Source organism: Nansenia antarctica, assembly GCF_963989245.1.
Source record: "Nansenia antarctica genome assembly, chromosome: 8".
Classification (NCBI taxonomy): domain Eukaryota; kingdom Metazoa; phylum Chordata; class Actinopteri; order Argentiniformes; family Microstomatidae; genus Nansenia; species Nansenia antarctica.
In genome coordinates this window covers 21,079,993-21,105,339 of record NC_137678.1, presented here as the reverse complement: position 1 = coordinate 21,105,339, position 25,347 = coordinate 21,079,993, and the positions used below count along the sequence as shown (strand labels likewise).

Genomic DNA, 25,347 nt, shown 5'->3' with positions numbered 1-25,347 from the left:
GTCTATGGGCTTGACGGCCCGCCTGTATTAATAGGATACAGCTTTTTGGCACGTTGCACCTGTCGTCATGATAACTGATGCTTCTTCAATCACAACGTGATGTCAACACCAGTCACTTGTGCAGCTGAAACAGCCTCACAGTCACCCGTGAACTCATAGTAATTATATTATAATTATATATATATATATATATATATATATACATAATCTCACATTCTCTTCCTTGTTTTTCATATTGTAGACATGGATGATAATATATATAATATTAGTGGCAAATCGAGGCGAAGTAAGAATAAGGGGATTGCCAACCTTATGCAGACATCTGACCGGTTACAGGCTGCTAAGCGGCTGACGGAGGACAGCCCTACTGTAAGTGTAACCATCACTATTAGCACACACGTCCCTGCAGTTATACCAGTGTTTTGTAACCATGCAGCCATGAATGATGCCACACCTCCCCTGTTCTGTCCTGCAGGTCTCCTGTGTGGGCACGGCCGCCCCCATCCCGGCTGCCCCCAGGGACAAAATCGCCCCCTGGAGCTACGACCAGGCCTGGACGACTGGTGCGTAAATTACCGGAGAGTCTTGAGTTAGAGATTTGCGCGTTAGAATTTTTCCTTGTCTAGTAAAAAAGTCTTTCCCGCAATCTCAATACCAGTCACTTTCGCAGCTGAAACAGCCTCACAGTAATCCGTGAACTCATAGGGGGACAAGTCGTTATATAATAAGAATATATGAATATACGTCATTTCACATTCGCTTCCTTGTTTTTCATATTGTAGCGGCGAACAGGAAGACTCCGAGGCAGGACGACTGGGAGGCCACGGCGAAGGACAACCCTGTTCCTGTGAGTGTAACCACTTTACATTTTTGGCATTTAGCAGACGCCTTATTCCAAAGTGACTTACAATCAGTACATTTGAGTAAGCAAGTGAGTCATCAATCCACCAGTCGTAGCAAACGTATTAATTAATAATAAAAAAAAAAAAATATATATATATACATGTATATATATATATATATATATACTGGAGAGACAGTACGGAGCCCCCCTGGTGTCACATGGTAGATTTTTTTTTTTGATGTGTGAATTCGTTCCCTCGGTTTAGTAATCCGTTCCCTCTGTTTAGTAATTCGTTCCCTCGGTTTAGTAATTCGTTAGGGTTAAAGTTAGGGTTAGGATTAGGCCCTACGAGCCAGAATGATCGCAAGGATTAGGGTTAGGGTTAGAATCCTTGCGATCGTTCTGGCTCGTAGGGCCTAACCCTAACCCTAACGAATTACTAAACCGAGGGAACAGATTTACTAAATCGAGGGAACGGATTCACACATCAAATATTTTTTTTCTAGTGTGTGTGTGTGTGTGTGTGTGATGGGGGGGACCTTTTTCCGGATGGAGGTCTTTGAAAGAGGTGGTGACCAGGGTGGGAAGGATCACCGATGATCTTTCCTGCTCTCTTATTAATTTTAGGGACAAATATTTGTGATAGTAACACATTAGCCTATAGTTACACATTAGTTTAACTCCAAAATATATGACTCATAATTGGTGACATCCACAGAAGAATTCTCACAGGCCAAATCAACAATTTCCGCTACTGCAATCAATGGGGTTACAAAAGGTTCAAAAGGTTCATAAAAAAAAAAAAAGTTCATCAAAAGGTTACATCACACATCAACTCTGCATGTAAAGACTAGTATGTTGGCATTTACTTACTTATCTCAGACTCCAACACCTCTATGGTCTAATCAGGAGTCTGTCTCCTACATACATACATACATATTAACCTTTTTACGGGTAGACTACATACAGGTTAATATAATTTGTTTCTTATTCTTCTTCTGTTGGATTTAATGGCAGCTTGCATTCTTTTTTTTTCTTTTAATTTGTTTTTCAGATTTTATCCCTTTTTCACCCAATTTGGTATCCAATTGAACCCAACCTAGCATCCAATTATCCCCTGCCTATTGCGTAGGATCCGCCGCACGACCCCGTGGCCGGCAGCCCCAGAGGAGATCGCCAGGCAGACTAGCTGACTGGCTCCTCGAGCCCGAAACCGTTATTCCGGCACCCCGGGGGCGCTGTTGCGCGACGGATCCTTGTCCGGAAATAGTCCTATACCGCCCTCGGGAGCGGCCGCTCAATATGCCGCTCCCTGTGTGCCTCGGCCATATCCGGGTCTGGCGAGACCGGGATTCGATCCCAGTCCCCGGTGGGCAGCTTGCACTAGTGGCTAGTGCTTAGACCGCTACGCCACCGCAGGGCATGGCAGCTTGCATTCTTAACGTTGCACTACTGCTATCTTCTGGATTTAGCTAACTCCTACATTGTCCGATTTGTCAACTTTTCCATATCAGTCCTGTTCTCTTGAGAAAGCTGACCTGACCCTTCCTGCCCTGTCCACCTCCACCACACTCCAAACCTTCTCGTCAGTCCCTATCTTTTCAGTCCCTCCATCATTTCCTTTCTTTCTGACGTATATTTCCTGCAGTTAACAAGTGCATGTTAAACTGTTTCTTTTACCTGACAATAAGTCATAGTCCAGATGGATGCTATCCTATAATGTAGAGTTCCGTTCAAGTTACTATGCCCTATTCTTAGTCTTGTCATTACTACCTCCTCTTTTATATTTCCTTTCCCCACCCATCCACACATCCACACACACACACACACACACACACACACACACACACACACACACGTTTCAAAATCTTAGTAAAACAACACTTGGCAAATAGAGAAATTGACATTCCCTAATGTATATTAAAGGTGTATGTAAATGAAAATGTTTGTTTTTAGTTTAGTTTTAAGTTTAGTTTTAGTTGAGTTTAGGTTAGTTTGACTTTAGTTTAGTTTTAGTTATTTTCTTCCATTTTCTTTTAATTTTCTTTTAATTACACTCTGTTCTCTGTTCTTTGTAATCATTTGTTTGTATTTGTGTTGTTATTGATTTCATTTGTATTGTTATTTTTGTGGACCCCAGGAAGACTAACTGTCACCATGGTGGCAGCTAATGGGGATCCTAATAATAAACAAATACACACACACACACACACACAGCCAGCGAAGCCGTGTCTGAGATGTGTCATGGTGTGCACATGGTATGAGGCAGGCAGCAGCTGCAGCAGGCGGCTTGTTGATGTGTTGAATACTTATTTCCCCCACTGTATATAGTCTGGCGTGAATCTGTACTCAGCTGGACAGACGTTAGCTATCGGGGGACTTTCAGAGGAAGTGCCAGTCGTCTTCATGCAGGAAGCTTGGCTCTGCGTGACAATGACACGTGCATAGAAAGGTTTCAGTTCCGGCAGAGTTTGATTTCAATCATACTGTTATTTTACCCTCTCTAACTTTGTAGTTATTTTACATTGTAACACACAGCTATACTCACTGTAACTATAATCTATAGTAGTCCCAGGTCTAAACCTCAGTGAGTAGCCCTCCTGTGACTCAAGTTCAAGTTCAAGTTCAAGTTTATTTATCATTATATTGAAAGAAACAAGTATAAAATGCAACAAAATGCTTGGTGCAGAACAGCTCTTCAACATCAACATCATGAACAGTAAAGTGTAATATAAGTTACAATAATAGCAAAATGTATAAAACAGCAGGAATATAGTGCAAAAGATGTACAGGTCAGATGTAGATCGGATGGCATTTCTTGTGATTGAGTTTCATCCTGCAGGTTGGACAAGTCTGTGATATGGCAAGGCTCTCACTAATGCATGTTTGGCAGAACAGGTGACCACACTGGGAGGAAACAACAATTCTCCCACTCTCGACGATCTGAGGGGAGACAAAACAGAAGCACTCGTGTTTTCTGATGATTCGGAACCTCACATCCCCTACTATTATGATACAGTACAGTACACCCATTTCTCCATACACTTCTACAGACACTTCACTTTAATGGAAAAGTGGAGAGGATTTCACTCACTTTCTCATAGCTGTCCAGACAGATGGGACAACTGATGGTTCCTGCGGTTGATCTGTGAGCAACATAATCCATGTATCTTTTAAACCATAGTTTCATGCAGAGGAAATAATGCTACTATTTGCCCAAGTTATGGTTATGTTAGCCAGGTGGTTGGTCTCACCTGGCAACAGACTCCCGTTCTTCATCACTGCTCAGCACATAACTTTCATCTACGATCTGTAACGGGACGACAAGCCCAGGAAAATTAGGCCAACAGGAATTAAGAAAATGAAAATCAGAGGCAATACAAAGTGTCAATCAAATAACACGTGTTAAATTGCTGAGGTTTATACTATAGGATGTAAAACGTTTAATAATTATTTAATGAACTGCTGAATCATACTCACCACAACAGGTCCAGAGTCATCATTGGTGAGGTCCGCCGCACACGGATCCGCCGCACGACCCCGTGGCCGGCAGCCCCAGAGGAGATCGCCAGGCAGACTAGCTGACTGGCTCCTCGAGCCCGAAACCGTTATTCCGGCACCCCGGGGGCGCTGTTGCGCGACGGATCCTTGTCCGGAAATAGTCCTATACCGCCCTCGGGAGCGGCCGCTCAATATGCCGCTCCCTGTGTGCCTCGGCCATATCCGGGTCTGGCGAGACCGGGATTCGATCCCAGTCCCCGGTGGGCAGCTTGCACTAGTGGCTAGTGCTTAGACCGCTACGCCACCGCAGGGCATGGCAGCTTGCATTCTTAACGTTGCACTACTGCTATCTTCTGGATTTAGCTAACTCCTACATTGTCCGATTTGTCAACTTTTCCATATCAGTCCTGTTCTCTTGAGAAAGCTGACCTGACCCTTCCTGCCCTGTCCACCTCCACCACACTCCAAACCTTCTCGTCAGTCCCTATCTTTTCAGTCCCTCCATCATTTCCTTTCTTTCTGACGTATATTTCCTGCAGTTAACAAGTGCATGTTAAACTGTTTCTTTTACCTGACAATAAGTCATAGTCCAGATGGATGCTATCCTATAATGTAGAGTTCCGTTCAAGTTACTATGCCCTATTCTTAGTCTTGTCATTACTACCTCCTCTTTTATATTTCCTTTCCCCACCCATCCACACATCCACACACACACACACACACACACACACACACACACACACACACACACGTTTCAAAATCTTAGTAAAACAACACTTGGCAAATAGAGAAATTGACATTCCCTAATGTATATTAAAGGTGTATGTAAATGAAAATGTTTGTTTTTAGTTTAGTTTTAAGTTTAGTTTTAGTTGAGTTTAGGTTAGTTTGACTTTAGTTTAGTTTTAGTTATTTTCTTCCATTTTCTTTTAATTTTCTTTTAATTACACTCTGTTCTCTGTTCTTTGTAATCATTTGTTTGTATTTGTGTTGTTATTGATTTCATTTGTATTGTTATTTTTGTGGACCCCAGGAAGACTAACTGTCACCATGGTGGCAGCTAATGGGGATCCTAATAATAAACAAATACACACACACACACACACACAGCCAGCGAAGCCGTGTCTGAGATGTGTCATGGTGTGCACATGGTATGAGGCAGGCAGCAGCTGCAGCAGGCGGCTTGTTGATGTGTTGAATACTTATTTCCCCCACTGTATATAGTCTGGCGTGAATCTGTACTCAGCTGGACAGACGTTAGCTATCGGGGGACTTTCAGAGGAAGTGCCAGTCGTCTTCATGCAGGAAGCTTGGCTCTGCGTGACAATGACACGTGCATAGAAAGGTTTCAGTTCCGGCAGAGTTTGATTTCAATCATACTGTTATTTTACCCTCTCTAACTTTGTAGTTATTTTACATTGTAACACACAGCTATACTCACTGTAACTATAATCTATAGTAGTCCCAGGTCTAAACCTCAGTGAGTAGCCCTCCTGTGACTCAAGTTCAAGTTCAAGTTCAAGTTTATTTATCATTATATTGAAAGAAACAAGTATAAAATGCAACAAAATGCTTGGTGCAGAACAGCTCTTCAACATCAACATCATGAACAGTAAAGTGTAATATAAGTTACAATAATAGCAAAATGTATAAAACAGCAGGAATATAGTGCAAAAGATGTACAGGTCAGATGTAGATCGGATGGCATTTCTTGTGATTGAGTTTCATCCTGCAGGTTGGACAAGTCTGTGATATGGCAAGGCTCTCACTAATGCATGTTTGGCAGAACAGGTGACCACACTGGGAGGAAACAACAATTCTCCCACTCTCGACGATCTGAGGGGAGACAAAACAGAAGCACTCGTGTTTTCTGATGATTCGGAACCTCACATCCCCTACTATTATGATACAGTACAGTACACCCATTTCTCCATACACTTCTACAGACACTTCACTTTAATGGAAAAGTGGAGAGGATTTCACTCACTTTCTCATAGCTGTCCAGACAGATGGGACAACTGATGGTTCCTGCGGTTGATCTGTGAGCAACATAATCCATGTATCTTTTAAACCATAGTTTCATGCAGAGGAAATAATGCTACTATTTGCCCAAGTTATGGTTATGTTAGCCAGGTGGTTGGTCTCACCTGGCAACAGACTCCCGTTCTTCATCACTGCTCAGCACATAACTTTCATCTACGATCTGTAACGGGACGACAAGCCCAGGAAAATTAGGCCAACAGGAATTAAGAAAATGAAAATCAGAGGCAATACAAAGTGTCAATCAAATAACACGTGTTAAATTGCTGAGGTTTATACTATAGGATGTAAAACGTTTAATAATTATTTAATGAACTGCTGAATCATACTCACCACAACAGGTCCAGAGTCATCATTGGTGAGGTCCACAAATGAATTCTCACAGGTCAAATCAACTGCAATCAATGGGGCATCCATCAAAAGGTTACATCACACATCAACTCTGCATGTAAAGACTAGTATGTTGGCATACTTACTTATCTCAGACTCCAACACCTCTACAGTCGCATCCGGAGTCTGTCTCCTGTCTCTACCGTCTGCATATTGCATTAGCATTTGAACTGAGTCCACTATATGCTTCCATAAGAAACGGGGGACGTTCATTGTTTAACGTGTCAGTTTGTACTGAAGCCCTGAAGGGTGAGACAGAGGAGGTTCATTATTGTCTAACCAGAATCAGGAGCAGTTAGCTACATGAGCAGCGGTGGCTAGCTAGCCAAGGGTGCAAGCATAGCCTAATAATAAACAACCTGTATGAGTAACTGTACACATCTTTAATCTACACAGACAAGCAAACTAGCCAGCTAGTGTTATTATCCGGCAAGGTCCCTGTGCACAACTGAACTGGTCTCAACGATGCTAGCTATAGTAGCTACGCTTTCACCTCTCACACCGTTCATCAGCTTCTTGACCCACCTTCTGAAAAACAGCTGGATTAAAACATCAAATAAAAGGTCGCTGTTGATATCACGGTGTTTTCCAAAGGAGTATGGCGATCCAGGAGCTCTCACGTCAGTCTCCGCGTGTCCTGGTTGGTGAGTGTTGTAACTGGGCGGAGGAGGCGCAGGTTTACAGACTATCACATCGTGTTTGCTTCAGTTACATTGACATCTGAAGTACGAGGCGGTCTAGATGCGGTGCAGATCTGTGAATCGGCGCAAACGCTGCGCTTCGTAGATGCGATCAAACGACTGAAATGTGTTATTTTCGGCTCCAGTTGATGACGTCGGAATCTTTTAAAAAGACAGGAGGAGAAACTGTATAATAATAATAATAACCATTATTTGTATAGCACTTTTCCTGCAAACGTTGCAGCTCAAATGCTTTAATCTTTATGTAATCATCATTTAACCATTTAGTAATTTAAAGGCAATATTAAAAAGATGGGTTTTAATGATTTAAATGGGTTTTAATGGTTTCAATGGGTTTTAATGGGTTTTAGTGGTCAGTTAACAACTGGGAATCGTGATTGCATTGATGCATACATAATACTGCTCTTCTTCTACATGGAGACATTGACAATCCCAAACAAGAATACGCTCATTAGGCAGGTAACCGGTAACAAGTAACAACCATAGAAGAAACAACTCACTGAGGTTGCGTTCGTAAAATCACTCTGAGAGTGCCGGAGCGCACACTGGGTTCAACGTGACTGATTGATTGATTGATTGAAAACTTTATTAGAATGTTTGCAGAAGTAGGTACATGAAAGTACATATTACATACAAGGTCAACTAAAAGGATAAAAACCCAACTAAAAGGATAAAAACCCAAGAAAGCCACTGGCTTATTTCAATTGGGGTCCTTGAAAACTTAGGCCAAGGAACCTTAGGCCAAGGAACCAAGTCATTTGATTGGACAAGAGGCATTCCATGAGTTCTGATCAAATGTCAGAGCGAGTTTACGAACGCAACCACAAGAACTTTGAACGTTTTCGTTCGTTTTTGTTTTTCTGTCCCAATACAAACCTGCATTTCTGAAATAACATCAGCAACGAGCAGCTAGGCTAGGCCACACTCGTTTATGTAAGTGGCCGTGTATATATATGTGTATATATCTGGTTGATAAACAGTGAATAATATGTCTGTTATTATGTGTTATTATCATATTATGTGATAAATGCTAAACTACAACCAACGTTACCGTGGCAACCAATGGTAGCATAGCAACCCTACTCACCTAACGACAGATAACGGTTAGTTAGCAAGCTAGCTGCTAACTAGTTAGTTAGTTAGTTAGTTAGGTAGTTAGTCAGTTAGTTAGGTAGTTAGTTAGTTAGTTAGTTAGTTAGTCAGTCAGTTAGTTAGGTAGGTAGTTAGTCAGTTAGTTAGTTAGTTAGTTAGTTAGTTAGTAAGGTAGTTAGTTAGTTAGTTAGTTAGTCAGTCAGTTAGTTAGTTAGTTAGTTAGTTAGGTAGTTAGTTAGTCAGTTAGTTAGTTAGTTAGTTAGGTAGTTAGTCAGTTAGTTAGTTAGTTAGTTAGTTAGCCAGCTAAGATTCATACGGTTTACAGAGGTTTACATTAGTTAGGCAAGGCAAGTGTGTTTGTATAGCACATTTCATACAACAGGGGGCAATTCAGTGCTTTACATAATTCAGTGCTTTACATACAGAGTGCTTTACATTCATTCTTTTAAAAATACAGCAAGAGGAGCATAGTAAGAAAATAAAAATGACAATGAATAAAAGCAAATATAAGAAGAAAATTACATAACACGTTCAATAAGACAATAGTTAATAGCTAATGGATTAAAGACATTGATAGGAGTGTTTGTGTTTAATCATAACTGCTGCAAAACATGAAGATTTTGATTTATTTCGCTTTGATTTAATTATTTTGAGGGTTTGGGCCTTTGTCAACATTGCAGGCAGCAGCAGAAGCAACAACCAATCCAGGTCAAGTACCAGATGATGATGGACAACAAAGTTACCAAACTAAACCCAACCCAAGAGGTTAACATGGAGATGCAGGAGACGGCTGTACTAGTAGAGGTAAAGTGTTGTCTTCACCTGGCGAGTTCATTGCAACTTTAAAGAATTTTAAGGTTCAGTCAACTTTGGAACCGTTTAGGTCTTCGCACCTTCTTGCCCCCCCCTTAACAGCCTATCGTTCCCCTCGCCGTTCCATCAGGGTCCATTCTTCTCAGTGAGTCACGTACTCTTGAAACTTGTACAAACAAAAGAGATGATCATGATCTAATGGATTGATATCTTAAACGGAAGAATTACAAACGACAATGCGTCTATGAAGTAAATAAGAAAATCAGTCTTGGTAGCCTACATTTCATGCATAAAGTATTATAGGCCTAGTACTAATAGACCTAGACCTACGATGCTATTAAGAATGTGGAAAGATTTGAAGATTTTATGTTAATACACATTACATTTGACCACTTATGGTGTCGAACCAAATATGGTGTCGTCCGGGTGATGCGCGTGTAGGATGCAGCTGGATATACTTGAACAACAACAACAGCAGGAGGACAGTTGAACACAGAGAAGTTAGTCTGGCCATTGGTTCACATTGTTGTTTATGGTGTTTTAGTCACATCTTTTACTCCGCTATTTCAGCATCATGCGGGTAAGAATTTTATTTGATTAGATACACATTTTGCAGCATTTAGTGATCTCCGGTAAAGTGCCATTCGTGTAGTTAACTTAGCTAGCAGAGAATGAATGGCTGGCTACGCTGGAGAATCATCCTGTATTTGGACTGATCTGATCTCCTCGGGCTATGAAGGTTTTTTTTGAATTAATTTGTCTTTTTCTTTTCGCAGAATAAAGAGAATAGCGATCCTGAAGTGCTCCTAAGACCGGTAAGGGTTTCACCTCCACTGATATGTGTCAACAACTATAACAACTGACATAATGTAGCTTAGCTACTTCTTATTCCATTTCACATTTTAATGACTATCCAACATTAATTACTGGGCTTGCTTTCTCGTACTTCAGCATTAGCACCATTGGTTTCCTATGCTACTTTTTGAAACGCACCGTCTCTTTCATGTTATAAGCTTTGACACCTCAGTTCAGCTTTAACATGTGTAAACTGAGTCTGACTCCATTAAAATAACTTTCTTTCAGATGTTTTTATAGTGTTCAGACATTTTAAACTCTAAGCATTTGAGGTCTATTAGGTGTAATAATTAACAGGTTTCTATGAGATGTCATTGGTTTCCTATGATGCACGTTTACAATTCACATCATATGTTAAGCTTAAAACCTCAATCCAACTTTAACATGTGGAGACTTACCCCACTTAATTCATTTCTTTACATAGTATTGGCATTTCTGAATCTACACGTTTAACGTTGAATTTTCATTGTTTCTTCAACAACTGGTGAATTGATGATTCACTTGCTTAGTTGAATGTACCGTTTGTAAGTCGCTTTGGAATAAGGTGTCTGCTAAATGCCAAAAATGTAAATGTAACATCCATTTCTATAATGCTGTCCTACCATGTTATGTCTAACGCTGGGTGTATGTTTTGATGATAGCTTACAACTCCACTGGGTCAGGGTCCACAGCAAGTTCTAGCGAACCCTCGGCCAGAGGCTGCAGACAAAAATGCCATCACAGGTAGGCACTGCCATCATAAACCATTCTACATGTGCAGTCTTTTGATATTTTTCAGATGGCACAGCAGACTTTCTTTGTGTAATTCATTGTCTGTGTATCCCCATTTCCCCACAGGTCCTGGGAGGGAGCCTGTCAGTTCCTCTTCTAGTTCACCTCCCCAGTAAGCATGCTTTCCCACAACACTCATGTCTTGTTAAAGGCTTAAAAATGACTCGGATAACAAGGATTTAAGAATATTCTAATGTGAGGTATTTTGCTCTGTGCATTTCATGTCTTCTGTCATTGTTTACATCACTGACACTTAGGGAGATGACTGGGTGATGGTTTGTTTGTTTGTTTGTGGAAGATGTTTGTCTTAAATAGAACCGTAGGCCTATTCTGTAAAGGTTGAATCTCCCTGGTGTTGTGTTTAGGTTTCCAACAAATGTGCTTTTTATTTAAACAGTAAATTCACCATCAAAGACTTTGACTTCGGACGGCCCCTGGGGAAGGGCAAGTTTGGGAACGTGTACCTGGCGCGGGAAAAACAGACCAAGGTTATTGTGGCGCTGAAAGTTCTGTTCAAGTCACAGATGGAAAAAGAGGGTGTCGAGCACCAGCTGCGAAGGGAGATCGAGATCCAGTCCCATCTTAGGTCGGTACCCGGGTTTTGAGTTTAATTCACAACCTTGTGATGGAATCCTGTCTGTTAAATCTCCTCAGCATTTGTGTTGCCTTGATAGCCATTCACATCTATATTTGTCCTATGTCAGTTAAATAACTCGTTTTATATATATTTTTAGCTAGGATTGTTGACATGAGTGTGCTCTCCAGTCATCCCTATCCCAGTGTGAGTGGGGCATAATTGGTTGATTGACACCAGCTGTGTGACATGAATGATTGAGCCAGCTGATCCTATATATGTGACCATTCCCACAATAAACGTTGCTTCCTTGATAACATGAACCCTGTCTGACAGCGTATGATTCCTCCGTTCAGTGTGTAGTCCGATCGTTATGGTCTTAGCCAATACGCAATAACCAACGTTTAACAGGTTATGGGCCCAGAGTGCTACCATGGCGAGACAATCGGAAAGAAGTTCGCGTTGGTCTCGACTAGCGTTTGACGGAGATGAGGAAAGGTACGAACTGTGGGAAACAAAGTTCATGGGCCATCTCCGGCTACAGAAACTGAAAGACACTCTCAAAGCAGACCTTCCCTTAACAGCTTCGGCTCAGGAGTTGAGAGAAGATGAGGAGAAAAATGCAGAGATTTACGCAGAGCTCATTCAGTTTCTAGATGACAAAAGTTTGTCGCTCATAATGCGAGACGCACCAGATGACGGACGAACAGCCCTAGAGATATTGCGCAATTATTATGCGGGTTCAGGGAAGCCAAGGGTTATAAGTCTCTATACAGAGTTGACCACACTGCAAAAGTCTAACAGTGAAACAGTGACCGACTATATCATTCGTGCAGAAAGGGCAATAACTGCACTGAAGAATGCAGATGAGACTTTGAGTGATAGCCTACTTGTGGCTATGGTATTGAAAGGACTGCCCGAGTCATTTAAACCCTTTGCGATACATGTCACACAGAGTGACGAGACCATGCCTTTTTCTGTGTTTAAAACTAAGCTCAGGAGTTTTGAGGACACTGAGAAAATGCGCGTAACGGCGTCGGAGGACAATGTTATGCGAGCCCAAGCCCTGTCTGACCGGGGTGCCCAGAACGCCCAAAGCGCACGTAGCCAGAGCGCACAGCGAACAGACATTGTGTGCTACAAATGTGGCCAAAAGGGACGTATCAAAAGGACCTGTCGACGCAAGGTGTGGTGTAACCACTGTAGGAGCTCCACACATCAAGGAGCCGCCTGCAGAAGGAGACCGGACCAGGACGACGCGCGAGGGGTGTCCGAGCAAGTGAGCGGTCATGACAACACTTACGCGTTTCTGGCTAAGGACAAGCCAGGACGCAGTGTTACGAGGGGCCTGATGGTGGACACCGGTGCGACTGCGCATATTATCACCGACCTGGCCAGGTTCAAGGTGTTCGATGACGGTTTCCACGCCGAGACGCACTGCGTGGAGCTGGCGGACGGCACGAGGAGCAAAGGGGTCGCAGAGCGCAGAGGAGATGCGGAGGTGTGCTTGATGGACAGCCGAGGGAGGCGACTGACTACAACGCTGCGAGGGGCGCTGTACATCCCCTCATTCCCCCAGGACATCTTCTCTGTGAGAGCAGCCACAGACACTGGGGCAACTGTGATCTTCAGAACAGGAGAAGACATCCTACAGCACAGAGACGGTACTGCATTTCACATCCATGAGCATAATAGACTATATTATTTGCCCACAGTGGATGACCAATGTGATCAAAGTAAGAGCTGTTTTGATCTAAAGACATGGCATGAAATTCTAGGACATTGTAATTTTGAGGATGTTCTGAAACTCCAGAATGTTGTTGATGGTATGTCAATTAAGGGAAAAATTGATAAGTCTAACCTGAACTGTGAAGTGTGCACTCGGGGAAAGTTTGTACAGAGCTTCAACAGGAAGCCTGATAGAAGGGCCAAAAATGCTCTAGAGTTGGTGCACACAGACCTAGCGGGTCCAATTGACCCAGTGTCCATAGATGGACATAGATTTGCACTTTCGTTCACAGATGACTATACTAGTACTGTGTTTTTCTACTTTCTTAAGCACAAGAGTGATACTGTACAGGCGACAGAGCAGTTCATAGCTGACAACGCCCCGTATGGTAGGATCAGACGTATCAGGTCAGATAATGGTACTGAATTTACAGGGAAAGAGTACCAAGGGCTACTGAGAAGAAATGGTATCAGACATGAGACATCATCTCCATATTCGCCACATCAGAATGGCACTGCAGAACGCCAGTTTAGGACTCTCTTTGACATGGCTCGATGCATGTTATTAGAGAGCAAGCTACCCAAGGTGTTATGGCCTTATGCAGTACAGACTGCATCTGTAGTGAGAAATAGGTGTTTTAACAATCGCACAAAACAGACACCTTACATGATGCTGACAGGGAGACGTCCCAATATGTCTAGGATGCAGAAGTTTGGAACGGTGTGTTATGCCTACAAACAGGATAAGAAAAAGCTAGACCCAAGGAGTGAGAAGGGCTTCTTTGTAGGGCATGACAAGAAAAGCCCAGCTTACCTGGTTTTCTATCCTGACAGTGGAAAGGTGAGGAAGCACAGACTGGTCAGATTTATGCCAAAGACGATGGGTGAGCAGCAGACACAGACTGAGATATCAATAGATGATGAGGACTGTGATGTGCCACAAAGGGCCAGCACGACTAAGCAAAGGGACGCGAGTCCAAAGACAGCTGAAGAGCATATTCCAGTGACCAGGCCCGAACAGGTGCAGACTAGGGAGAAACAGGAGTCTCCACGCTATCCTCCCAGGGAGAGGAAGAGACCTGATTATTTTGGGGACCGTGTCTATGAAGTAGGAAGTCAGGACCAGGCACAGGTAAACATTGATTACTGCTACGCTATGTTGTGTAACGTACCTTTGACCTACAGTGATGCAGTGAAGTCACCCAAGTCTAAAGAATGGGTCAGTGCTATGGACGACGAAATGCAATCATTGAGAGAGAATGGTACGTTTACTTTGACTAACTTACCCCAGGGCAAAGTTGCAGTGGGGGGTAGATGGGTGTATACAATCAAGAAAAATGCAGATGGTTCAGAAAAATACAAAGCACGATATGTTGCAAAAGGCTACAGTCAGAGAAGGGGTGTTGACTATGAAGAGACCTTTTCTCCCACAGCCGATTTAACCAGTGTTCGAGTGTTGATGCAAAAAGCAGCACAGGAGAATTTGATTTTACATCAAATGGATGTCAAAACTGCCTATCTTCATGCACCGATAGATTGTGAGATATACATGGAACAGCCAGAGGGTTATGAGCAGACATCTGGCACAGAGACAGTGGTGTGTAAACTAGAGAAGTCACTGTATGGTCTAAAACAGTCTGGCCGAAATTGGAACCATTTATTACACGACTATCTAATGGTGAATGAGTTTGTGCAAAACCCTGCAGATCATTGTGTATATACTAAAGAAACGGAACATGAGAAAGTGATCATGATTATATGGGTCGATGATTTGGTTATTGCTGCCAGTAACGAGAATGCACTGAATGTTGTAAAAGAGATGCTCTCAAAGAAATTTCAGATGAAAGATATGGGCAAATTGACACATTTCCTGGGAATCGATTTTGAACAGTGTGATGGATGTGTAACAATGTCACAAAAGCAGTGTGTAAAGAACATGCTAGAGAGGTTTGACATGCAGAACTGTAAACCCCGATCGACGCCTTGTGAGCAGACACTCAATTACACTGAAGGGGCAGGATTAATGAGTGATGTCACTCGGTACAGAGAGGTCGTCGGTAGCCTCATCTACCTGACTATGTGTACTAGGCCAGATATTTGTTTCATAGTGAGTAAACTGTCCCAGTATTTTACCAAACCAACCGAGGAGCATTGGGCCACTGCCAAACATGTATTGAGGTTCTTAAAGGGCACCAGTGATAAAGTGTTGTGTTACAAAAGGTGTAACTCTGATTTGAGATTACAGGCTTTCAGTGATGCTGACTGGGCAGCAGATGTCACAGACCGTCGTAGCACAACAGGTTACTGTGTTAGTCTACATGAGAATGGTCCATTGGTCTCATGGAAGACCAAAAAGCAACCAACGGTGGCGTTGTCCACATGTGAGGCGGAGTACATGGCATTAGCTGCAACCACCCAAGAGTGTTTACACCTGACTCAACTGTTGACACATATGGATGCATGCAAGTATGCACCACCCATTGTCCATGAGGACAATCAGGGAACGATTGCATTAGCTAAGAACCCAGTCCGCAGACAAAGATGCAAACACATAGATATAAAGTACCATTTCATCAGGTCTACAGTACAGAATGGACAGATCTGTTTGCAATATTGTCCCACAGATCAAATGGTGGCTGATGTGTTTACCAAACCAGTAACTAAGGACAAATTGGTTAGGTTCACAAAGGTTATGTTTGGGAGAGAAACCACATCAGTGTGAGTAAGGACCAAGCGGTACATTTTTGTTTTGGTTTTCTTGCTTTATTTTTTCAAAGTGTTATAAGAGAATACCAGTGAAAAACTGAAGACTGTTTGTAAATGATGATGATGATGTATATTCTTGTTTCACAGGAGAGGAACAATATCAGTGCCAGCTTTTGTTTGTTTGATTGATGGAATGACAGCCCCAAAGAGTGTTATGGAAATTGTAGGCTACTGATTGTTATTGATTTGTTTATTTTTCTCTCCATCTTGGTCAGGTGAGAGCAAGTGGGGGTGTTGACATGAGTGTGCTCTCCAGTCATCCCTATCCCAGTGTGAGTGGGGCATAATTGGTTGATTGACACCAGCTGTGTGACATGAATGATTGAGCCAGCTGATCCTATATATGTGACCATTCCCACAATAAACGTTGCTTCCTTGATAACATGAACCCTGTCTGACAGCGTATGATTCCTCCGTTCAGTGTGTAGTCCGATCGTTATGGTCTTAGCCAATACGCAATAACCAACGTTTAACAAGGATGCATTCATGTCTAGAGACTATGTAAACTAATTTTTTAACTAAATGCTAGCAAGTGGCTTTCAGCCAGCTTTTGTTGTGAACACAATTCTTGCTTAACATAACCACATGTTTATGTATTTACGAAGGTCAGTGAATTAATCTTTCTTTCCCCTTTCTCAAGACATCCCAACATCTTGCGCTTCTACAACTACTTCTATGACCGCACGCGGGTGTTCCTGATCCTGGAGTACGCTCCCCGAGGGGAGATGTATAAAGAGCTGCAGCGAGCTGGGCGCTTTGATGACCAGCGCACTGCCACGGTAAAAGCAGTGTCCATGTGTGAATCGCAAATCGTGACGTTAGAATTATAAGGTTCTATCTCCTTATTTGGTCAAAATTTTGTTTTTTACATAATCTGATCCATTAGGTGTTTATTAATGCCTGTGTGGTGTTATTTTTAAAATGTTTACATTTTTTAGTTAGTAATTACAAAGGTTCCATCTCACAAAACATAATGGAATGTAAAAACTTTGACGCTCAATATCTCTGAACTACCCTAAACGGAGATAGAACCTTATCATTCTGAGCTCACGAAATGTCTTTCCTCAACACCATGCCTCCTCCAAAAATGTTATATATAAGATGGTCCCAGTGGAGGAACCTCTGATCTTCTATGATGATGTTGGAGAAGGTGAGAGGATTTGGGATTTGGGACAGCCCTGTCATTTCTTAAGCCAAGACGATGCAACAGCTGAGATGAAAGTGCCTAGTTTCGAAACTGCACTGATCTAAACCGTATAAGATGATGAAACTAAAATGATCGTGCTATCTCCCTATTGCTAATTCCCTCACTGTAACAACACATGTTAGCCAAGCTAACACCATTTTGCTAAATTCAGCCACTTCATTAGGCACTCCACTAATACATGTTTATTCATTCCTAAATAGCCATGAGTTTAATTTGCTCTGGAAAAACCCAATCACAGATTTTAGATAATTTTGCAATGTGAGTCTGGAAAATAAGTCGTAAATAAGTGCAGATTTCACCCCCCCAAAAAATCTAAATTCTGAGTAATCTATTGGTTTTCTTCTCTATCCAATCACTCGAATTGTAACGTTTGTAACAGGATGTTGTATACGCAGTTGAGTTACCATGGCTGGCATTATGGCCTGATTATGGCCTCAGTAAGTTTGGGCCAGTTTTGGGAACGAGGCACGGCACATGAGGTTTGACATGTCTTTAATTTGATTAAAAATGTATTGTTCAAAGCTGACCAGAAGTGATCTAACATCTGCAAATGGCCTTTTTTTTTCAGTACATGGAGGAGTTGGCGGATGCGATGATGTACTGCCATGAGAGGAAGGTGATCCACCGTGACATCAAACCAGAGAACCTCCTGCTCGGCTTCCGCGGAGAGCTGAAAATCGCTGACTTCGGTTGGTCCGTCCACGCACCGTCCCTGAGGTGAGAGGTCACTGAAACCCATTCCAGCCGCAAACTGGACTGAGTCGATGTGTGCTGTGCAGTCAAGGTCTTGGCCACGGCTGGCTAGCTTACGCTCTCAGTCACTCACTGCAAATCTAACACCCCCCCCCCCCTTAATGTTTTGAGTTAAGGTGTATTTCTATTATGTGGAGACAGTGGTGCTTTGTAGACAACCGTATGTTACCCCCCCCCCTCTAGACGCCATACGATGTGTGGAACACTGGACTACCTTCCCCCAGAGATGATTGAGGGGCGCACCCATGACGAAAAGGTGGACCTGTGGTGCATAGGGGTACTCTGCTACGAGTGTTTGGTTGGAAAACCCACGTTTGAAACTGCCAGCCACTCTGACACGTACAAGAGGATCACAAAGGTTCGCATATTTTGGAGGGAGACGGATTGAAAAGAATGTCTTTTTGTCATTTAGAAACATTTGCTGACAAGTTGAGAATGAAATCATTATTTTACATCTCCCTTGCAATGGATATAGATATGCAACCAAGGCTGTTGTAGATAGTGAGACTGACTGATTACTGATTCCCTGGGTTGTAGGTGGACTTGCAGTTCCCCAAGGTGGTGTCTGATGGGGCGCGGGACCTGATCTCAAAGCTCCTCTGCTACAGCCCGGCCATGCGTCTGCCCCTGCAGAGTGTGATTGACCACCCATGGGTGCGAGCCAACTCACGGCGGGTCCTACCCCCAGTCTGCACTGTGTATCCCCATTTCCCCACAGGTCCTGGGAGGGAGCCTGTCAGTTCCTCTTCTAGTTCACCTCCCCAGTAAGCATGCTTTCCCACAACACTCATGTCTTGTTAAAGGCTTAAAAATGACTCGGATAACAAGGATTTAAGAATATTCTAATGTGAGGTATTTTGCTCTGTGCATTTCATGTCTTCTGTCATTGTTTACATCACTGACACTTAGGGAGATGACTGGGTGATGGTTTGTTTGTTTGTTTGTGGAAGATGTTTGTCTTAAATAGAACCGTAGGCCTATTCTGTAAAGGTTGAATCTCCCTGGTGTTGTGTTTAGGTTTCCAACAATGTGCTTTTTATTTAAACAGTAAATTCACCATCAAAGACTTTGACTTCGGACGGCCCCTGGGGAAGGGCAAGTTTGGGAACGTGTACCTGGCGCGGGAAAAACAGACCAAGGTTATTGTGGCGCTGAAAGTTCTGTTCAAGTCACAGATGGAAAAAGAGGGTGTCGAGCACCAGCTGCGAAGGGAGATCTAGATCCAGTCCCATCTTAGGTCGGTTTTGAGTTTAATTCACGACCTTGTGATGGAATCCTGTCTGTTAAATCTCCTCAGCCTTTGTGTTGCCTTGATAGCCATTCACATCTATATTTGTCCTATGTCAGTTAAATAACTCGTTTTATATATTTTTTTTTGCTAGGATGCATTCATGTCTAGAGACTATGTAAACACTTTTTTTAACTAAATGCTAGCAAGTGGCTTTCAGCCAGCTTTTGTTGTGAACACAATTCTTGCTTAACATAACCAAATGTTTATGTATTTACGAAGGTCAGTGAATTAAACTTTCTTTCCACTTTCTCAAGACATCCCAACATCTTGCGCTTCTACAACTACTTCTATGACCGCACGCGGGTGTTCCTGATCCTGGAGTACGCTCCCCGAGGGGAGATGTATAAAGAGCTGCAGCGAGCTGGGCGCTTTGATGACCAGCGCACTGCCACGGTAAAAGCAGTGTCCATGTGTGAATCGCAAATCGTGACGTTCGAATTATAAGGTTCTATCTCCTTATTTGGTCAACATTTTGTTTTTTACATAATCTGATCCATTAGGTGTTTATTAATGCCTGTGTGGTGTTATTTTTTAAAATGTTTACATTTTTTAGTTAGTAATTACAAAGGTTCCATGTCACAAAACATAATGGAATGTAAAAACTTTGACGCTCAATATCTCTGAACTACCCTAAACGGAGATAGAACCTTATAATTCTGAGCTCACGAAATGTCTTTCCTCAACACCATGCCTCCTCCAAAAATGTTATATATAAGATGGTCCCAGTGGAGGAACCTCTGATCTTCTATGATGATGTTGGAGAAGGTGAGAGGATTTGGGATTTACACAGCCCTGTCATTTCTTAAGCCAAGACGATGCAACAGCTGAAATGAAACTGCCTAGTTTCGAAACTGCACTGATCTAAACCGTATAAGATGATGAAACTAAAATGATCGTGCTATCTCCCTATTGCTAATTCCCTCACTGTAACAACACATGTTAGCCAAGCTAACACCATTTTGCTAAATTCAGCCACTTCATTAGGCACTCCACTAATATACATGTTTATTCATTCCTAAATAGCCATATGTGTTTAATTTGCTCTGGAAAAACCCAATCACAGATTTGAGATAACTTTGCAATGCGAGTCTGGAAAATAAGTCGTAAATAAGTGCAGATTTCACCCCCCCAAAAAAATCTAAATTCTGAGTAATCTATTGGTTTTCTTCTCTATCCAATCACTCGAATTGTAACGTTTGTAACAGGATGTTGTATACGCAGTTGAGTTACCATGGCTGGCATTATGGCCTGATTATGGCCTCAGTAAGTTTGGGCCAGTTTTGGGAACGAGGCACATGAGGTTTGACATGTCTTTAATTTGATTAAAAATGTATTGTTCAAAGCTGACCAGAAGTGATCTAACATCTGCAAATGGCCTTTTTTTCAGTACATGGAGGAGTTGGCGGATGCGCTGATGTACTGCCATGAGAGGAAGGTGATCCACCGTGACATCAAACCAGAGAACCTCCTGCTCGGCTTCCGCGGAGAGCTGAAAATCGCTGACTTCGGTTGGTCCGTCCACGCACCGTCCCTGAGGTGAGAGGTCACTGAAACCCATTCCAGCAGCAAACTGGACTGAGTCGATGTGTGCTGTGCAGTCAAGGTCTTGGTCACGGCTGGCTAGCTTACGCTCTCAGTCACTCACTGCAAATCTAACACCCCCCCCCCTTAATGTTTTGAGTTAAGGTGTATTTCTATTATGTGGAGACAGTGGTGCTTTGTAGACAACCGTATGTTACCCCCCCCCCCCTCTAGACGCCATACGATGTGTGGAACACTGGACTACCTTCCCCCAGAGATGATTGAGGGGCGCACCCATGACGAAAAGGTGGACCTGTGGTGCATAGGGGTACTCTGCTACGAGTGTTTGGTTGGAAAACCCCCGTTTGAAACTGCCAGGCACTCTGACACGTACAAGAGGATCACAAAGGTTCGCATATTTTGGAGGGAGACGGATTGAAAAGAATGTCTTTTTGTCATTTAGAAACATTTGCTGACAAGTTGAGAATGAAATCATTATTTTACATCTCCCTTGCAATGGATATAGATATGCAACCAAGGCTGTTGTAGATAGTGAGACTGACTGATTACTGATTCCCTGGGTTGTAGGTGGACTTGCAGTTCCCCAAGGTGGTGTCTGATGGGGCGCGGGACCTGATCTCAAAGCTCCTCTGCTACAGCCCGGCCATGCGTCTGCCCCTGCAGAGTGTGATTGACCACCCATGGGTGCGAGCCAACTCACGGCGGGTCCTACCCCCAGTCTGCACTGCCAAGAAACCCTAAAGACAAGCACCCTGCCTTCGTCCCCGGGTCGTGTTATTGTGTGAATTTTTATTCAGATTTTTCTGTCAACATTCCATTTACAAATGAAAGATGAGCACATGCTAAAACAAAAAATAATATTTTAATAAAGCATGATTTAAAAAACAAAACAAATATAAAACAACGTTCATGTTAAAAACGAAAAGTGCATGTTGAGTATACACATTACATTTGACCAGTGGTGTGCCGTCAGGGCCAGCAAGGCCTTCTCTGCTGGCCTAAACATCATCAGAATATACATTTTATTTTAATATATTTTTTCCACAAATATGTATTAATGATTCCCCATAGTCTATTCTCTTCATTTCATAGCTTTCCTCTTGGTTGCGCTGCTTCCAGTCTCCGATTGAGATTTGGAGGGCTGGCCTTTATGTTAGAGCTTTTATCCAATCAAAATGTGTTGCTAGGGGGCTCCAAAATCTGCCTGCCTGCACGTTAAGCGGTGCCGCGGATTCGACCTGTAACTTAACGTTGGAACGAGAAAACCTGTGGCGTTCCTAGTAAACCTACGTAGATGCGAGCAAAAGCAACAACGGCGCCTGCTGGAAGGCTCAATGATGTCAGCACCCAGCACGTCTTTTGATTGGATACGCACTATTGATACGCACTATTGATACGCACTATTGATATTCACTATTGAGATGCGTATATGCCGGTAGATGTGAAACTTTTGAAAGTGCGCAGGGAAACGGAGCATCACAACGAAAGCTTTCGTTGACTGATCGATAATACTGATCGATTGTGTCCTGTTTTTGGGTAAACAATAACTATCATTTAGGGGACACGATGAAAGCACCGAGTCCACAAACAGAGGAAACTACGTTGAGCTTATTTCTTTTCTGGCTGAAAACAACCCAGATTTACATTACCACCTGTCCACAAACAAAGTGTTTACTGGGACGTCAGGCAAAATACAAAACGACCTGATTTTTGCTATTGCTTAAGTGATGGGAGAAGAGATCAAAATGGAGATTAAAAAGGCACCCTTTGTCGCTATTATGGTGGACGAGACGACAGACGTGGGTAATGTAGCGATCTTAAAGATGTTAGTTTAACACTCTTCATTGTAAATGCGGATTTATTGATTAAAAATGCTTCGGAAATATTAATATAACTCTGTTGTACTTGTCTGACTATGTTAAGGTGATGCAACGCCCGGTTATACTGTGTTTCTGTCTAGTTTCTAGAGCCATGGCGTCATAACGATGGTATTAAGAGGTAGAATAATTCAGGTAGGAATGTGTCGGACATCACTGAAGGCCTAGGTGTGAAATGCACCGCCCGCCACTGCATTTGACCACTTATGGTGTCGAACCAAATATGGTGTCCATGCGTCCGGGTGGCGAATTTGCGAAACCTAGGATGGTAGGGGAAGGCAGGGCAATACCGCTACCTGATTGGTTGGCGAAGCACTCGTGATGAGCCCCCTCATTGGCTGGCGAGTCTACCATCTAATTAGCCAGACTCCTTGCTATAAGCTAGCAATATTGGGCTAACGTGTGAACGGGTTGAAATGCGTGTGTCTCACGCCCAGAGAAGTTAGAAGTCATAAGGAAACATGTTTATTGACTGGGCAACACAGTGTAAATACAGTAAACATCTGAAAGAAAGTTATTTTAATGGAGTCAGACTCAGTTTACACATGTTAAAGCTGAACTGAGGTGTCAAAGCTTATAACATGAAAGAGACGGTGCGTTTCAAAAAGTATCATAGGAAACCAATGGTGCCAATGCTGAAGTAGGAGAAAGCAAGCCCAGTAATTAATGTTGGATAGTCATTAAAATGTGAAATGGAATAAGAAGTAGCTAAGCTACATTATGTCAGTTGTTATAGTTGTTGACACATATCGGTGGAGGTGAAACCCTTACCGGTCTTAGGAGCACTTCAGGCTCGTTATTCTCTTTATTCTGCGAAAAGAAAAAGACAAATTAATTAAAAAAAAACCTTCATAGCCCGAGGAGATCAGATCAGTCCAAATACAGGATGATTCTCCAGCGTAGCCAGCCATTCATTCTCTGCTAGCTAAGTTAACTACACAAATGGCACTTTACCGGAGATCACTAAATGCTGCAAAATGTGTATCTAATCAAATACAATTCTTACCTGCATGATGCTGAAATAGCGGAGTAAAAGATGTGACTAAAACACCATAAACAACAATGTGAACCAATGCCCAGACTAACTTCTCTGTGTTCAACTGTCCTCCTGCTGTTGTTGTTGTTGTTATTCAAGTATATCCAGCTGCATCCTACACGCGCATCACCCGGATGGTAGGGGAAGGCAGGGCAATACCGCTACCTTATTGGTTGGCGAAGCACTCGTGATGAGCCCCCTCATTGGCTGGCGAGTCTACCATCTATTTAGCCAGACTCCTTGCTATGTGTGACGTGTGTGTCTCAGGTACATCTCTACAGCGTGTTGTGTGACGTGTGTGTCTCAGGTTCATCTCTACAGCGTGTTGTGTGACGTGTGTGTCTCAGTTACATCTCTACAGCGTGTTGTGTGACGTGTGTGTCTCAGGTTCATCTCTACAGCGTGTTGTGTGACGTGTGTGTCTCAGGTTCATCTCTACAGCGTGTTGTGTGACGTGTGTGTCTCAGGTTCATCTCTACAGCGTGTTGTGTGACGTGTGTGTCTCAGTTACATCTCTACAGCGTGTTGTGTGACGTGTGTGTCTCAGGTTCATCTCTACAGCGTGTTGTGTGACGTGTGTGTCTCAGTTACATCTCTACAGCGTGTTGTGTGACGTGTGTGTCTCAGGTTCATCTCTACAGCGTGTTGTGTGACGTGTGTGTCTCAGTTACATCTCTACAGCGTGTTGTGTGACGTGTGTGTCTCAGTTACATCTCTACAGCGTGTTGTGTGACGTGTGTGTCTCAGGTTCATCTCTACAGCGTGTTGTGTGACGTGTGTGTCTCAGTTACATCTCTACAGCGTGTTGTGTGACGTGTGTGTCTCAGGTTCATCTCTACAGCGTGTTGTGTGACGTGTGTGTCTCAGGTACATCTCTACAGCGTGTTGTGTGACGTGTGTGTCTCAGTTACATCTCTACAGCGTGTTGTGTGACGTGTGTGTCTCAGGTTCATCTCTACAGCGTGTTGTGTGACGTGTGTGTCTCAGGTTCGAGCACTTCAGCGTGTTGTGTGAACTGCTTCCCGTGGCAGTATATATATATATATATATATATATATATATATATATATATATATAACATATAACCCACATATTAGTGGGGAGAACAAGTATTTGATACACTGCTGATTTTGCAGGTTTTCCCACTTAGAAAGAATGTCGAGGTCTGTAATGTTTATCATAGGTACACTTCAACTGTGAGAGACGGAATCTAAAACAAAAATCCAGAAAATCACATTGTATGACTTTTAAATAATTAATTTGCATTTTATTGTATGAAATAAGTATTTGATCACCTACCAACCAGTAATAATTCCGGCTCTCACAGACCTGTTAGTTTTTCTTTAACTGCTCCTCCTGAGACATCTACTACCCCCCAGCACTGTGTCTCCTGAGACACCTGCATCCCCCCCCCCAATACTGTTTCTCCTGAGACATCTACTACCTCCCAGCACTGTGTCTCCTGAGACACCTGCATCCCCCCCCCCAATACTGTTTCTCCTGAGACATCTACTACCTCCCAGCACTGTGTCTCCTGAGACACATGCACCCCCCCCCCCCCCCCCC

At 42.9% G+C, this 25,347-nt stretch overlaps 1 pseudogene across 1 annotated transcript; it reads left to right on the top strand.

The window, feature by feature from the left end:
* Positions 1-312: 312 nt before the first annotated feature.
* Positions 313-21,609, top strand: LOC308164018 (aurora kinase B-like; annotated as a pseudogene). Its single transcript has 13 exons — positions 313-369; positions 476-563; positions 11,074-11,119; positions 11,405-11,593; positions 16,716-16,854; positions 17,851-17,999; positions 18,219-18,393; positions 18,573-18,799; positions 19,084-19,272; positions 19,581-19,719; positions 20,714-20,862; positions 21,082-21,256; positions 21,436-21,609. The product of its transcript is annotated as an aurora kinase B-like (transcript).
* Positions 21,610-25,347: the final 3,738 nt, after the last annotated feature.